Raw genomic sequence first — 17,050 nt, forward strand, 5'->3', positions numbered from 1 at the left:
AGACAATAAAACTCATCCCTCTGTTGGCCAGAAACCAAAGCTAGACCTCCTCCGCTGTAGCTGTGACTTCTGCTACCAAACCACTAATGCGCTGACTCCTCTTGTGAGACATTTCTCTGCACAATACTGCTGCTAATCCAGTTACTGACTCCAGGAAACATTTTCCTTAGCCTGGTTCCATGTGTCACTGGTTTCTATAGCAAAAACCAGTCCCTGGCCCTGTGTTCCAGACATCCTCATTCACATCAAGCTTCAAGTTGAGAATCATTTCCCATTCCCGCTCTGTGGGAGGGGAGACTTTTAAACGCACTCTCTGTGCGAATGCACATGGCTAAGCAAAGAGAACAAACCCCAAATCCCCCCTGCGCTTTGGCAGCCAGCTTTGCGGTGGGAATTCTGTAGTTCAGATGACTTTAAGCCTGGACACTGTGATTCTTTACCAGTTTCTCTGGCATTGGGGCATTTTTGTGCTCATGGCTGTGTGGTTAAGGCGTTGGAGTTGAAATCCAATAGGGTTCCCCTGTGCAGGTTCAAATCCTGCTCACAGCGAGGCCTGTGTTTTAGCCAGTCTCTCACTCAGGCAATACCTCTGTACACCCCTCTGTGACACTCTCAATTCTCTCCCCACCCCAAGGAAATCCTCTTCTGCTCCTTTCATAGAGATCCCTGGGACACCACCTCACACTGTGTCCCTAAGGGGTCAGGGAAACTCTCAGCACCTGATGCCTCTGCCACTCACCTAGTGCCCCATAGATCAGCCGTAGCCCTGGTTCTGCTTCTCTCTCTAGAGTGCGAAAGAAGCCATGTCAGCGACTCCATGGGAGCTGTGGGGCTGCAGAACCAACAAGGAAAAAATAAGTGCTCAGCATCCACTGGCAGCCAGCTCTTCCCTGCCACTACCGGCCTTGCTGACAAGCTCCTCATCTTCCCCTTCAGCACCTCCCACTTGCCAGTGATCAGCTGTTCAGTGGGGTGCAGGAGGCGCTGGATGGGGAGGGGGAGGAAAAGGAATGGTGCAAGCTGGGAAAAGATGGGACAGGGGTGGGGGCTTGGGGGAAGAGGTGGGGGCAGGGCCTGAGGAGGATAGGGGATTTGTCCCAGACCCCGGATCCCTCTAGGGCCAGCCGTGAAGGGAAGCAGTGACTATCACAGTGACAATACAACTGACCAGCATTGCGGGGGAGACAGAGGGAGATCCGCATCCATCAGGTCTCTTCTCTCCCCCACGGTGAGCCAGACACTGCTCTCTCCTGGCTCTCACTCTAGCAGCTGGACGCCAAGGAGCCATTTCCCCACAGGAAGTGCATTGAGTGCCCCTGTGGTGCTGGGGACCAGGCGCTGCTGCTGCCTGTGGGGCTGGCAGGGGGGCTGATGTCTGCACAGACTCTCAGCTGCCGAGCCGAAGGGGGCACTTGGGACCTTACCAGACTGGCTCAGTGAAGACGGAGGGTTGACAGAGCAATCCAGATGCTCTCCAGAGCACAGAGCAGCATCCGCCCATGCAGCCAGGCAATGAGCATTTCCCACAGCCTGGAGCCGAGGGGGAGGTGGCAGCTGCTGTTCCAGCTGCTTGGGGACAGGCCCTGTCAGCCAACAGACACTTCTTACTCACCACAGCTAAGGGCATCGAGTTCCTCTGGTGGGGGTGTGGAGCAGCCGTTCGTTTTCCTGTTTGCACTCCTCTGCCGTGTGAAAATAGGGGAGGGGAGGCAGAAGCCCCACTTCCCTCCGGAAATGACGTCCAGTGAGGGAAGCCAGGACAACAAGGTGGGGTGGCAAGTGGTGGCCAGACTCTCACCGCCAGGGTCTAGTCTAGCTCAGGGTCCAGCTCAACTTCCTCCCCACGCTACTGGCCCCCAGTACCTTTCCACCACCAGGTCAACCCAGGCACTAGGGCAGGAACAGGGTGAGAAAGCAAGTCAAGCCGAGCAAGGCAGGCAAAGCAAGTCTTGTCTTCATGGGCCACTCACAATGACGTCCTTTTTGTGTGCAACTGCTGCAAAAATATCCTAGACAGAGAAGCAACAGGCCAAAATAAGCCCATATAGTTGCCAAAGTAGCTCAGTTGTGAGAGCATTTGATGGAAGCTGTAAAGATCCCTGCTTCAATCCCAGGCTTTGGAAGGTTTTTTTCATCCTCTTTGTGCAGGGGCAGCTTGTTCTCTGGCAGCACAGTGGTGTCTGCACCCCAGGTTAACAGGGCTGACCTGGGGCAAAGCAATTTTGGGGACCCCTTCCATTAAAAAAAAGTTGCAATACTGTATTCTCATTGGGTCCCTGCGGGGCCTAGGGCAAATTGCCCCACTTGCCTCCCCTTCTGGGTGGCACTGAAGGTGAGTCTCTGATATTGGGCTCTGCAGTAGGAAAACATAGAATGGGCTTCTGCTCCTAGTTGGCCCACCTGACCTTTAACAATGAGAGCTGTCTTTCCCAACATGGTAGGAAGAGAGCAAGGCAGGGTGACCCTCAGGAATGGTGCCAGAGGGCTGCTGGGCAGTGACAGGCAGGGACTGGGGATGAAAACTCCTCTGCACAGCTGAGCAAGGGCAGTACCAGGAAAGGGGCATCTGTGAAAATGGCCATGTGTAAGGTGGAAGGGATTTGGGGGCCCAGGAGGAGGTGCTTGATGTTCAGTGCCTTGGAGCAGCTGGACTTGGACATGGTGGGTGTTCAGGAATTGCACATTAACAACTCTAGGGTAGCTCAATAGGCAGAGGGTGATTGGAGGAAGGGCCCCCTGTCCAGAGAAGAATGATGGGCCTGGAGTTTTGTTTTTTACATTTGCGGTGCGAGTACAGAAGGTGGTGGAGCTCTGACCAGGGAGGGCATTACTGGTAGACTTTGTGCTCTGTGGCCCTGGTTACTGCTATATTAGTGTGTATGGTCTCCAGTTAAGCCATGAGAGGGAAGATCAAAGGCCCTCTTCCTCCGGACTGCATGATATTTGTTGTTGGGGGGAGGATTTTAATTGTGTCAGCCGGCCTGAGGACCGCTGGTCCCATTTTCCCAACCTTCAAAAGACACACTTTTACAATTATCACTACCTGGCACAGGTCTGTAGTGAGGTCAGCTTAGAGGAGCTCACTCCAGCCACAGGTGGGGTTCACCTTTCTGCGGGGACAGACCAGGACTCGCATTGACCAGATTTATGCTTAGCTTTTGTGTCTTTAGCATGTTGCTTCTCAGATTCTTTCTTGGCCTGACTTGTTAGACTTTGACACTTAACAGGCCAGAGTTTGTGCACCTTCCTATTATCCTCACTAGAGTTTGATTTCCAAATTTTGAGGAATGACTTTTTGCCTCTAACAACCTCCATTCCTCGGCCGTTTACCTAGAGTGGCTTTCTGCTGGTCGTCCTATTGTCATTTCTGATTTAGGGCAAACGTTTCATCTGAGCCTCTAATTGCAGTGTTTTTAAACGCTCTGCATGCTGCTGGCAGGCACCTAACACCTGTGACAGCAGCTCCTTTTAACTCCCATCTAACCATCTGTACTTATGCCGATAGGTCGACTTTAGGTCTTTAACTTTGAGCGGTAGCTGAGAAGATGGTAAATCAGACAGAAACCCATTCAACAAACCTCGTCATTTCCTTGTTATTCCCTGACTTCTTCATTCATCGCCTTTTCCTTATTTCCTGGCTGAGGCGGCGGCCTGCCAGGGAGCTCCCTGGCACTCAGGACTGGCACTAGTTTTTTAGTGCCCTAGGCGGACGGCCATTTCGCCGCCCTGCAAGCTGGTCCCGTGGCTCCGGTGGACCTGTCGCAGTCATGCCTGCGGAGAGGGTCCGCTGGTCCGCGGCTCCGGTGGACCTGCCACAGTCGTGCCTGAGGAGAGGGTCAGCTGGTCCGCGGCTCCGGTGGAGCTGCCGCAGCCGTGCCTGCAGGAGGTTCACCAGAGCTGAGGGAGCAGCGGACCATCCGCAGGAATGCCTGTGGCAGCTCCACTAGAGCCGCGGGACCAGGGGACCCTCCGCAGGCACGACTGCAGCAGATCCACCGGAGCCGCCTGCCACCACCCCCCAGCAAAATGCCGCCCCCCAATAATCCTGGCACCCTAGGCGATTGCCTAGGCCTCCTAAATGGAAGCGCCGGCCCTGCTGGCATCTCTGACTGCCTGGGCTGAAGGCAAGAGGCAGGCCTGGGCAGGGTGAGGGCCTCCTGTCCAGGCCTGAGGCCGCAGTACTTCCTCATCCCCTCTTCCCACCCACACTGGCAGCGGCTGCTGCGGGAGAACACGAGGGAGGCTCTCGGGGCGCTAGGCAGTGCTGTGTGGCTGTCGGGGAAAGAGCTGAGGCTCCCGACTCGACCTGTCATTGACTCACGTGGCTCTGCGCGCCATCAGCCAGGGCAGGCCAGGCTGCGGACATGACTTAGGCTTGGGCAGCATGGCCACGCTTTCCTGACGAGGCATGAGGGAGGCCAAGGACTTTGCACAGCGTACAGGGAAGTGGGAAGGAGGCATCTTTGAGCCGGTATGTCTCGTCCGCTTCTCCCTTACCGCTTGGGCAGAGGTGGGAAGGGAACGAAATGTTCCCAGCTGAAGGTTTTGCGCTCGGCCTTCAGGATTAAGTGCGAGCCTCCGGCATGGCTGCTCAGAGACGGGCTATTGCAGCGTGGCCCCCACACTCTTCCAGCCAGCAGGTGAACCCACTGTGTCCAATAGGGAGCCTTCAAGGCGGCAAAAGGGGAACATCACGGCTCCCCGCAGACCTTGAGGAGCCCACAAGGAGCCTTCAGTGGCATCCCTGGGGGAGCATAACCCCCGCTCCTTTCGATTAACAGCTGAACTGACTGACCCATGATACCACAGAGACACTTACCAGCCCCTGGTTTGCCAGGGCCACTGCCAGGCACCCTGCAGCGCTTCCTGCCAGTGCCAGAGCTCACCAGGCACTAGCCTGGAGCCAGGACCGCTAGGTGCTGCCGAAGAAAAGCTAGCAGAGGGACACAGTGGAAGCGTCCTGTGCCCATAACATAGAGGTGGATAAATCAAAACCCTCTTCTGCCAGCACCAGGCCTCCTTCTTCCTACACTGGGCCTGCAAGCGAGGGGGCAGCTGGCACAGCACCAAGAGTCTAACCTGTGAGGCAGGAGGTGGCTGACACCCGCAGCCTGCTGAGGAGCTCCCAGAAGTTATTAATGGACAGAGACTCAATGCCCTTACTAACAAGGATTCGGTGTTCATCGAGGCCAGTAAGGGGGTCACTATGTTGGCCTTATAACCCTGTGTGTCAGGTCACTGTGCAGCTTTGATCTAGAGCTCAGATCCCAACAACTGACCAGCCCTGCACACACACACACAATGCCACTCTCCACCACACACACTGCACATAGACACACATACCATGCCCCTGTCCACTGCTCACATACACACACACACACACCGTGCATGCTGCGCACTCATCAACTGCAACAAAAGAAACACAAACTACACACTCTGGAGACAGTTGGTTTGTTTCCAGGTTGCTTTTACTTACAAAGCTGCTGAAGTGTGATCTCTCTTCTTTTTCCTTGGGCAGAAACGCAATGGAGGGGAATCCACATCCCTGAACTGCCAGGTGACAGTGGCAGGAGAAAAATGCAGAGCACTGAAATTTGAAAACACTCATAAATAATTTTGTCAGGGACTCTAACCCAGACTGCAAAGTTCGTTGTCTGACCGCGAGAGAGACAGGCAACACCAGCAAGGTCCGATCAAAAGCTCTTTATTGACAAGTGCACGCATCAATAGAGAGCAGCTCGTCTCCAGAGAGAACCAGCCTGCTCTTTACATCTTAGTATAAGCCTATATAGGCAGTTCTGTCGTGTCATAAATTATTCACTGGCGCAACCCACCCCCTTCTTTTAACAACTAGAAACTAGACACCTTTAGTATACATGCATGCCTAGAATTAGAAATGTAGGGGAGTTAAAAACAAACAAAGAACAAAACCAGGGAGTGAAAACAAGGAGGCTGGAAAACTAGGGCTCTTATCAGTTCTTCGAAGGATCTGCCCTAACATAGCACATCCGTTACTATGCCAGGAATGCAGCTTCTCTCTTATCTCACTTTTTCCCACTGCTTGTGAGACATGCTGCTGCTTCTCAGTGTTTTCCACTCAGGAATTACCCACAAACCTCTGTTAGCCTGACTTTGGTCAGGTTGGCATACCTGGTTTTGTCTGCAATATCTTTATTCAGGCCTAACAATTTCACACTGTGGGTTGGGGTGCTCAAGAGGACCCAAGGTAAGGAACTAGGGGGATTAGGGGGAGAGGAGGGTGGTGTTACCAGGGTGCACTGTGGGACTGGGGGATTTAGAGACCCCAGCAAGGACAGGCAGTGGCTGAAAAGGGGAACCCAGCAGGTTGAGGGTTAGCAGAGATTGGAGATGAGGAACCTTACACCCTGGGGATGGACTGGGGGAGTAGGGGGATGGGAAAGTGGGGCCCAGCAATGGAGAAATGGGTTGGAGGCAATTGGGGGTGGGGCGCTGAGGACAGGGGTAGGAGGAGGGAGTTGGGGGAGGGCCCATGGGATGGGGAGGTGGGATGGGTGGGGGAAGGGGCCCCACAAGCAGAGGGAGGCACTAGGGGGAGGATGGGGAAATGGGGGGCCCAGGGACGAGGCTGAGGTGGATGTTAGTGAGGGAGCCTCAATGCTAGTGCAGTCTCGGCAGTTTCTTGCATGAGAGACACTGTCCCAAAGCAGGACTAATGCTTAGAGCTGGTGATCAGTGATTTCAGATCTGTTGGTCTGCAGCAAGACTCTACAGTGAGTCTTAATCAGCTCTGTTATTACACAGGGAAGAACAAAAGGGTCAAATGGTGCTTGGAAGCCTTAAGAAGAATCCACCCCACCAAGTACAACACTTGTCGCTACCTGCTCTCAACCCCACTGAGAATGTTTTGAGGTCACTCCTTGCCTTTATCATCCTAAGACTCTCAGAGCATCATAATTAGCAGGTGATCCAGTAGCACAATTGGTTCGCACACAGTATTTATAGGGCAGCGGTGAGAGGAACTAGTTAAGGGGTGCTCTAGTGGCACAATTGGTTAATGCATAGCCCTTATAGGGCAATGCTGAGAGGAGCTATGCTGAGGTTGTGAGTTCAAACCTCATCTAGAGCACTGGTTTTCATTAACCAAGTGGCATCACCCCCTCATTGGGCACTGTAGAATGTACAATTTCAGCCCAGAGGACACTGACGAAGGGGAGGGGTTTAAAATGCCCCCTTCACTTATTAGCTCCTCTCCAGAGTGCAGGTCAGAATCTACAATCCTTTCTCTAACTAACACCACAGCATGAAATAGGAACAGAGACAGGTTTGCTGTGGGAATTCTGTAGTTCAGATGACTTCATGCCTGGGCATTGAGCTTCTTTACCAGTTTCTCTGGCAGTGGGGGAGTTTTGCACTCATGGCTGAGTGGCTAAGGCATTGGAGTTGAAATCCAATAGGGTTCCCCCGCACAGGTTCTAATCCTGCTCTTAGAGCAGCCTGTGTTTTAGCCAGTCTCTCACCCAGGCAATACCTCTGTACAACCCCCTGAGACACTCTCAATTCTCCCCCCACCCCAAGTAAATCCTGTTCTGCTCCTTTCATAGAGATCCCTGTGTCCCTGAGGGGTCAGGAAAACTCTTAGCACCTGATGCCTCTGGCACTCACCTAGTGCCCCATAGATCAGCCATAGTCCTGGTTCTGCTCCTCTCTCTAGCCTGCGAAAGGAGCCAAGTCAGTGACTCCATGGGTGCTACAGGGCTGCAGAACTAACAGAGAAAAAAAAAGATGCCCAGCAGCCACCTCTGCCCCTGCACCTCCCACCTGCTAGCAGGCCTGGCCGACAAGCTCCTCCTCTTCTTCAGTGCCTCCCACTGGCCATTGATGGGGCGTGCTGGAAGAGTGAGGAGAGAAAGAAGTGGGGCAGGGTGGGGTAGGAAGAGATTTGATGGTTTGGGGGCAGGGCCTGTGGTGGAGCAGGCACTGAGCTCCGCCCGGAAACTCTCAAAGTCAGCGCCTCTGAGTGCAGAAGCCTTCCCTGAGTCTGAGCTGCCAGGATCCCTGCCGCAGAGCAGATGATTCTGTTCTCACTGAATTGTCACTTCATATTGTTTGCTCAGACCAGCTTCCCCAGCACACTCATGGCTGCGCATCAGTGTCAGTGTGTCCTTGGCTGAACAGCGAGAATTCCTGCCCATTTCCCTTCCGGCTGGAGCAGGATGAGAGTGTGTTTGTGTGAACGACATTGACATTCAGACAGTCTCTTTCCTAGTCAAATCTCCAGCACATCGTTCCAATAGCAGGGGGCAGGATTTCTCTGAGGCACTGAAATATTTCCAGGGGCTGGTGCATGAACTCAGCCTTGCATTTCACCCTCGATGTTTCATGGACGAACAACAGCAGCAGAAAGGAAGAGCCGAGCCAATATCTCCCTGTCAGGGATGCAGGTGCCACATCCCCTCTGTCTGCCCATCGCCACTGCAGGAGAGAAGGGTTCATTGGAATCGAGTGCCCTGGCTCAGACCAGAGACACAGGGAGGTTTTTCTGTTCATGGATCTGTGCAAAGGAAATTGTGTCTCTGTGTGAAATTGAGGTGAGAAATGAAACGTCCACATGGTGGCCAAATGCCCTAAGGAATGTGGGTGAAGGACTCAGGCTGGGAAATGATTTAACAAGGGTTTGTTTCAATTTATTGCCCTGATTAAAAACTATGGCTAAAATGCAGCCATGTTGTTAGTACTTGTACCTGTGTAGGGACACCCCAGTGGGTGTTAAGTCCATTGCCTTCACCAAGAGCAGTTGACTATTTTATCAAGGTACAAACTTCTTGTCAAGGCCTAGAATCCAGAGAAAACAATACACTGATGATAAGAAGAAGAACATAAAAAGATTTTGCAGCCACCATGGGCGTAACTATGATGTGTCGTGTTTCACTTTTTATATCTGGCGCCACCTCCTTTCCCTTTCGCCTTGTAGTTGACCAAGGGCAAAGCTGAATGTCTCTTCAGATACCAGGGAGTGTTTATGTCCATCCCTGCGAGCTACACAGGGGTTTGATGTTGCTGCTTTCAGGCCTCTGGCTCTGCCGGGATAAGGAACAATTCAGGCTGTCACTGAACTGAAGGAGGAAGATCAGTTCTTGACAGGGAGAGGGACGCCTCCTCTTAAACGTGTTTGTCTGGCTGGCAGTCCTGGTTCCCAGGTCTTGCCCATGGGGCTTCAGCAGTTTTGGGACCAGGTCACTCCCTTGGCCCCACCTGCTGCCCCCAGGTGCTCCCCTCCAGGGGCCCTGGCAGTGCAGTATCTGCCTGCTCACTCCAGTGGCTGCTGGCCCCTCCCCATGGCAGGGCGGGGCAGAGCTGTGCCTCTACGCGCTGCCCCCACTCCAAGCCCGTGCAGCCAATGGGACACTGTGGGGGTGATGCCTGGGGGCAGCAGCATGCGGAGGCCCCCCAGCCTGCCCCACCTTGGAGCCCCAGGTAAGCGCCGCACCACTGACTTCCTCCCAGAGCCTGCACCCCCTCCCTCCACACACCCCCTCCCACTTGCTCCAAACTCCCTCCCAGAGCCTTCACCCCCATCCCTCCTCCTATTCCCCCTACCCCTGTCCCAGCCCAGAGCCTGCACCCAGCACCCAAACTCCATCCCAGAGCCTGCACCCTAGAACCTCTCCCCCACCCAAACTCCCTCCCAGAGACCAGCCTCTCACCCCTTCTGCACCCCAACTCCCCCCAGAGCCTGCACCCCTCCTGCACCCCAATCCCCAGCCCCAACCCAGGGCCTGAACCCTAGACCTCCTCCCCCCATTTCCCTCCCAGAGCCTTAGGCAGATGGGGGGCAGAGTTTTGGGGGGCAGGTTCTGAGTGGTATGAGTGACATTATTGGCCCACTGCGAGGATTGGAGGACTGGCACTGGCCCTAAGGTAAACTGAGGTTGAGACCCTGCTTTAAGGGATTGGAGTAATGCTGGAGAGACTGACGGGCAGGGAACTGGGGAGCTGTGTGTGCTCCAAGGAGAGTTGTTGTTGTGCTCTGGTGACACAGAGCAGGGGTGAGGAGTTTGTAAGCTGTGGTGTTTGTATAGAGAGAAAGTTTAGTAACCCCTAGGTTAAAAACTGTTCCTGCTCTGAGCTATACATGACATTCTTTGTTGCAAGTATAGATCAGTGGGTGAATGTTTCCCTGCAGGATAATAGGTTCCTAGTTACATCCAAGTGATTCCCTTGAAAAAATTTTTTGAATGAAAATGGATTTCCAGACCCATCTCCAGTATGTTCAGGAGTTCGCTGAATGGGGATGGTTGAAATGAATTTAAACACTCAGCATTTTCCTGTGCAAATGTATAAAGATCTAGCAGAGCTGTCCAGCAGCTGAAATCAGTTCCAGTCCTTGGCGTCTCTGTATCTGAGGCATGTGCGACACCTCTGTGGTGATGACAGGTGAAAAAATGCTGGATTCAATGAAAGATGAGACCATAGTAGGGGAAAGTGAATGGCAGCACCACACAGGGTCATAACACTGAGACACAGGGCTTCACTGTCACTACTCCTGTGTTTTCTATCATTTATATCCTAAGGAACACACCCTCCTCCTCCCCGACACACTGTCACACACAACCTTCTCCCCTTGAGCCCAATCCAACCCTCCCCCTCTCCCACACACACTCCATGGGACACAGCCTCTCGATGACTCACCCAGATGGGGGCTTGTCTCTGCATCTCCCCAACAGAGGAGCAGAGAGCCGAAAGGGCCACAGGAGACCAATGGAGCTAGGCAGGAATAGAAAAGACTTTCCCCTCCCTTCTCTTGAGTCCCATTAATCTCACCCATGGGACATTCCTGCCCCGGGTGGGCTCAAAGCACCAACCTTCCCCTCAGCAACGGAAGGTGGGAACCAGCTCTATCACACAGAAGAAGGCTCCCCACCTCTGCTGCTGCCAGTTAGCAGCCATTAATATTGATTTGTTTTAGTTAGTGCAACCCCCTCAACCCCTAATCCATCCATGAATCAAGGAGGCAAGATCCTCAGCTGGGAACCAGAGGGGTAATGGGTTAGTGTACGGGACTTATAGTAGCCATGCTGAGTGGAGTGATGCTGAAGTTGTGAATTCAAACCTCACCTAAAGCACTAGCTTTCTTTAAGCAAATGGGTTCTGCCAATCAGTTTGCCCTACAGAAAATACAATTGCAGCTCAGAAGACACTGAGGTCCCCTTGCTTTACAGAGAGCAGGGCAGATTCCACAGATCTACCAGGCTCTGCTCTCCACCAGCCACCTGCCTCAGGGAGGGGTCAGGCAGAGCCCAGAGCACTGCCCCTGACTCCCGCTCAGTCTTTGCTCCCCAAACCACATGTGTGCTCACCCTCTTCTCTGTGAGACTCAAACCCTGCCTGACTTTCTATATGTTGATGTGGTTTTCGTCTGTAGTGTTGATGTGCATGTGAGTCCTGTGTGATTTTGGTGGATGCCTGGCATAGTTTTGGGTGCGTGTGTGTATGATTTTTGCATACCGATTGGTTTTTTGCTTAGTATTCTTTTGATATGTGGGTTTTGTGCTTTCTTGTTGTGGGTTTTTGCTGTGTTTTTTGGTGTGGATTTGTTCTTTCTATATTTTGTGTGGCTTTCCCTTTTGTGTATATGGCTCTGTGTGCTGTGTGGGTTTGTGTGGGTTTGGTTTTTGTTATGTCTGTGTGGGTCTGCGCAGTCTGTGATTTTCTCTTTCTCTCTGTGTGTTTGTCTCTCTGTTTGTATCTTCATGTGTAAATTCACTGGAATTTTTCAAAATCTCCACAGCTTTGCCAATTTTCACCAGGAATTTTTCTCCATTAACAAATTCTCACGTGTTCCCTACCAGTTGGTGACCATTGCCCCAGGGGCACGTCAGTCTCAGGGGCCTGATTTCCCATTGACCCTTCCCCCTTCTTTTGGGACTGGGAACTAGCCAACCAAAAACCCCACTAAGTTTTAGTAAAGGGCCAACAGTCCCTTACACGAGCCAGCCGCATGAGGGTCACCGATGGCCAGAGAAGGCAGTACAAGCTGGTTTCATGGTGTAATGGGCAGCACTCAGGACTTTGAATCTTGCAGTCTGAGTTCAAATGTCAGTGGGCTCTTGTGCTGGTTTGTGGTAAAGACCTGGAGCTCAAAGTGCTCAATTTTCCTGTCTCCAGTTTAAGAGTGAGTCTTTTCCCTCCGGCTGGGTGACTCACACAAACTAGAGCCAGGTCTTTGGTTGGGATGGCTGCAATGTATTGGGGTGTAGAAGTGGCTATGGCTGCCTGTAGTCCTGTGGTTTGACCTGGTGGTTGGCATTCTTGCTGCTTCTCCTGATGCCCACAAGTTTGGCCCTTGTGCTTGCTGCCACACTTTTCCTCTGGCCCACATGGCGCTTGAAGAAAGGAGTGCCAGGGCTGGGATTAATAGTCAGGGCTTGGCAGGAGGGAGATGGAGCCCAGCCTGGAGCCCCTCACACCTTCCCTCCTCCGGATACCTAGAGCAGAGGCGGCTGGTGCTGACAGCTCCAAGGGAAGGTTTATAAGCCACAGAGCAACAGAAGGCGGGGCTAGAGGAGGGGACAACCATGCCTATGAATGGCCAGCAGACAGCCACAAAGACCTCCAGCCAGGCTGCTTCCTGCCATGCCAAACACCCACTGAAAGCGACCCGCAGACCAGCATGTAGGGCAGCTGCTGATGCTCTGTGGCCAACATCAGAAATATATAAGAAAGCAGTGCCAGCCCCCTGGTGTGACCTCTGTCTGGTCCCACTCAGGTGCTCACTTTTGCAGTGGGGCAGGAGATTTTACCCCAAGAGGCTTTTCCCCAGCTAGCAAGAAGCAGAGAAACACCCAGGCTTCTAAGGTGCTATTTACCAAGCCCCCTCAAGCACAGGGACAGGCGCACACTTGGAAGAGGGAAACTGCTCTACACGCCAGCCCGAGCAGCCGCCCATTATCTTTGGTAAGTCGGGAATGGCAAAGGCTAGACTGGAAGCACCTGGGGCTCCTGCCCCAGCCTTTGTGACACCCAACCCCCAACTCCTTCCCGGGGCTCTAGCTGAAGCCAGAGCATTGGCCTGAGCGGCCAAGAAGAGGTTCCAGCCCTGAAGGAAGCGACAAAGGTAAAACTGCAGCAACACAACCATGAAGGGACTTGAACCCCCAATCTCCTGACCTGAAGTCAGACGCCTTATCCATTAGGCCACACAGTCAGCTGAGAAAAAGCCTCTCCAAGCACTTCTCTAGAAAAGGCAGACACTGTGTTTCTTGGGTCTTCTACTGAGTGGGGCTGAGACTCTCTGGGCACAAGAAGTAGAGTTCCCAGCGACACGTGAGAATTAATTCTATGGAGGAAGGTGTAGGACTTTGGCAGGGAGACTCAGGCATGGGGGATTGGGGTGCAGTGGATGGGCTGGCTGTCTAAGTGAGGAGATTTAGTGACCCTCAGGTGCAGGAGGGAGGAGGAATTGGCAGTGGCCGTGGAGAAGAAGAGGAGGGGTGGAGGCTCTTAGTAAGCCTAACTAGCTCAGTCAGTAGAGCATTAGGCTTTTAATGGGAGGGGCCAGGGTTTGAGCTGTTGTCCAGGGACTCAGCTTTTAAGTTGCCTTGTGTGCCAGGAGCCAAATGATTCCTGGTGGTGCCCAGAGCCATGTGTGGGACAGAGGCTGAGACTTGTGGCACCTGCTCTGCAGCAGGGATTCTGGCAGCTCAGACTCAGGGAAGGCTTCTGCGCTCAGAGCTGCTGACTTTGAGAGTTCCCAGGCAGAGCTCAATGCCTGCTCTACCTCAGGCCCTGCCCCCAAACCATCAAATCTCTTCCCATCCCACCCTGCCCCACTTCTTTCTCTCCTCACTCCTCCAGCACACCCCATCAATGGCCAGCGGGAGGCGCAGAAGGAGAAGAGGAGGAGCTTGTCAGCCAGGCCTGCTAGGTGGGAGGTGTAGGGGCAGAGGTGGCTGCTGGGCACCTTTTTTTTTCTCTCTGTTGGTTCTGCAGCCCTGTAGCACCTATGGAGTCGCTGACTTTGCTCCTTTCACACGCTAGAGAGAGGAGCAGAACCAGGGCTATGGCTGATCTATGGGGCACTAGGTGAGTGCCAGAGGCTTCAGGTGCTGAGAAGTGGTGTCCCAGGAATCTCTATGAAAGGAGCAGAACAGGATTTACTTGGGGTGGGGAGAGAATTGAGAGTGTCTCAGGGGGTTGTAGAGAGGTATTGCCGGGGTTAGAGAGTAGCTAAAACACAGGCCTCACTGCGAGCAGGATTTGAACCTGCACAAGGGGACCCTATTGGATATTGACTCCAACGCCTTAACCACTCAGCCATCACAGCTGTAAGCATAAAACTTCCCCACTGCCAGAGAAACTGGTAAAGAATCACAGTGCTGAGGCATGAAGTCATCTGAACTACAGAATTCCCACAGCAAACCTGACTCCCAAAACACAGGGGGGATTTGAGGTTTGTTCTCTTTGCTTAGCCATGTGCAGTCGCACAGAGAGCGCGTTTAAAAGTCTCCCCTCCCACAGAGCGGGAATGGGAAATGATTCTCAGCTTGAAGCCTGATGTGAATGAGGATGTTTGGACCACAGGGCCAGGGACTGGCCTTTGCTATAGAAACCAGTAACACACAGAACCAGGCTAAGGAAAATGTTTCCTGGAGTCAATAACTGGAATAGCAGCAGTATTGTGCAGAGAAATGTCTCACAAGAGGAGTCAGCGCATTAGTGGTTTGGTAGCAGAAGTCACAGATACAGCGGGGGAGGTCTGTGGATCTGGAGTGAGGGGCACTGGCAGAGCAGTGAGAGGGGAGCCCAGGGCTGGGATAACAGGGGCTCTGGGTCAGGACAAGCAGTTCTACACGGAGTGTTCAGAGGTGCCCTGTATCTGCCCTTTCTCTGCACCGTCCCTGCTCCCAGAATGCACCAGACTCTGGACTGAACTCTTCTCCTGCAGGCTGAGCTGGTTTCGTTTGCTGTGATCCTGTTGGATAGGGAGGGGGGGAAAGTGACAGTCCCAGCCCAGAGCCAATGCCCCCCTGTAACCCAGCACCATTGGCCCCGGATCCACCCAGCCTAGTAGAGAACTCGGCAGGGCAGGTCAGCCAGGAGCTGTACCCTGCCAGGCGCTCAGGGGCATCTACCCTGCAGCTGGGGCATCTACCCTGCAGCTGAGGGATCTCCCCAGCGTGCTCCATGGGAGCTCGCGCACTAATGAGTAGCGGCAGCAGCTGCGTGGTGGGTTGGGCTGGTGACCCGGGTCCATCTCCTGGGGTCGGCTGGGTTCATGCTCAGGCGACTGGCCCCAGTCACCAGCCGAGCCCCCCAGCCACACTGCTGCTGTTAGCGCACTAGCCTTGGGTGGAAGCTGCTGGTTGGCTGGACCCTGAGGGTGGATCAGGCACTAGGGGAAACCCTCCGGCCTGGAGATTCGTTGCCGAGATTCCTGGGAGCTGCCCATCCCCATGGCTTGTGTGGCTGCCCCCCGGGGTCCAGCAATGGCTCTCGAGGGCGACTCGCGTCACCTGAGGGGAGGTGATCCAGGCAGTGGGCAGCCGGGGGGTCTGACTTACTGATAAAATTGGTCTCTTCACTCCATGGTGCTCAGCGGCCTGGGTCAATACCGACACCTCCCAGGAACAGGTCGGGGTTGAGTGGGGTTAGAATTTCCCTCCAAAGCGATTTTAGGGTCTGATCCTGCAAGTCCCCCATGTACCCAGTACAGGATGGCTCCAGGCACCTCACTCGATCCAGTGCTGGCGTGTACAGCAGAGAATTGGAAGCGGCAATTCGGGGTGGTCATATAAAGAGACTAGAAATACAAGAAATGACTTTTGAAAGGAGAAAAGAAAAAGACGACATTCCCCAGCTGTTTAATAGGGCGAACTGCCCCTTGCAGGCTGCGAAGGGAAATCTCAGGGGTTGTGTTCACCTGTTCCCAGGGCTGTTTCCTCAAGACAGATTTGTGGGAGAAAGGAAATCACCACCGAGAGAGGAGTTGGGCTCAGTGTGGATTTTTGTGCTTTGGCAGGAAATTTAGGGAGGGAGTGGGTGAAGACTCCCCTCTGCTTTCAGGCTGAAGGAATCCTGGGTTTGGTCAGTCCATCCGGGGGGTCATATTGCTCCCAGGCAAGGAGAGGAACCTTGTCTTCTGACAGTAGCCAATAGCAGGTGCCCCAACATCCAGTCAATAAGGCACCACTGGGAGTTGAACCCAGGATCTCCTGTTTACAAAACAGACGCCTTAGCCAGCTAAACCATGGTGCCTGTGGGTGGCTAAAACACAGTGTTTGCCCACACCTGACTCCCTGCCATCACCACTAGGGCCTGACAAGCTTTGCTTGTGTTTGGATTCTGCAAAGCAGAGGAGCAGGTGACTTTTTCCTTACAAGTTGTGTTTGAGTGAATCTTTGGCCAGGTCTGCACTACAAAGTTGTTTCAGCAGAATTATATTTCTCAGGTATGTGAAAAACACGCTACACTACCTCGGTCAGCAGCTTGTGGCTGGTGTACACACTGCAATGCCACATCTGGCAACAAAACTGCCCTGTTTAGGTGACAAAATAAAACGAATTTGATGCGAGGTCTAGAGCTTTTTGCAGCAAACTTAAAGTGAGAGAGTGTCAGTGTGGACGCTGCTGTTCATTATATCACCATAACTGGCCTCCTCCAGTATCCCACAATGCCTGCCGTGAACTCATCTGCCCTGCATTCCTGCTACAAAGCCATGGGCCCCTCCCCTTTCATTGCTCTGGGAAGTTCTGACAGCTGAGCCTGCTGCTCTGCTCTGGCAGCCAGGAGCAAACCACTGCCGTGGAATGCTGCTCTCTCCCCCACTGTGAACACAGAGCAGGGTGGCAGGAACTTCCCTACATTGGGGGGGCACCGGCATCCGAACTGTGATGCCTTCATGACACCCCTTCCCTCGAGGAGGCTCTTACCTTCTAAACAGGGACAGCTGTTTTCTAGTAAGATCATTAAAAGGGCAGGAGAAAACTTGAAAAAGGTTCCTCCTGGTGCTCACATAAGTGAAGCCGAATACTCTCAGTCCTCAAAGAGAGACCTGGAGAAGGAGACTTGC

General features: G+C 53.4%; 2 non-coding genes across 2 annotated transcripts; both read right to left on the minus strand.

Moving 5' to 3' along the window:
• Positions 1 to 14,223: 14,223 nt before the first annotated feature.
• TRNAL-CAA (transfer RNA leucine (anticodon CAA)) lies at positions 14,224 to 14,305 on the minus strand. Its single transcript has one exon. It is a non-coding gene; the product is annotated as a tRNA-Leu (tRNA).
• A 1,857-nt stretch (positions 14,306 to 16,162) lies between these two features.
• On the minus strand, positions 16,163 to 16,236 carry TRNAT-UGU (transfer RNA threonine (anticodon UGU)). The gene has a single exon. It is a non-coding gene; the product is annotated as a tRNA-Thr (tRNA).
• Between the last annotated feature and the right edge of the window lie 814 nt (positions 16,237 to 17,050).

Source organism: Gopherus flavomarginatus, chromosome 17 (assembly GCF_025201925.1).
Source record: "Gopherus flavomarginatus isolate rGopFla2 chromosome 17, rGopFla2.mat.asm, whole genome shotgun sequence".
In the NCBI taxonomy this organism is placed as follows: Eukaryota; Metazoa; Chordata; order Testudines; family Testudinidae; genus Gopherus; species Gopherus flavomarginatus.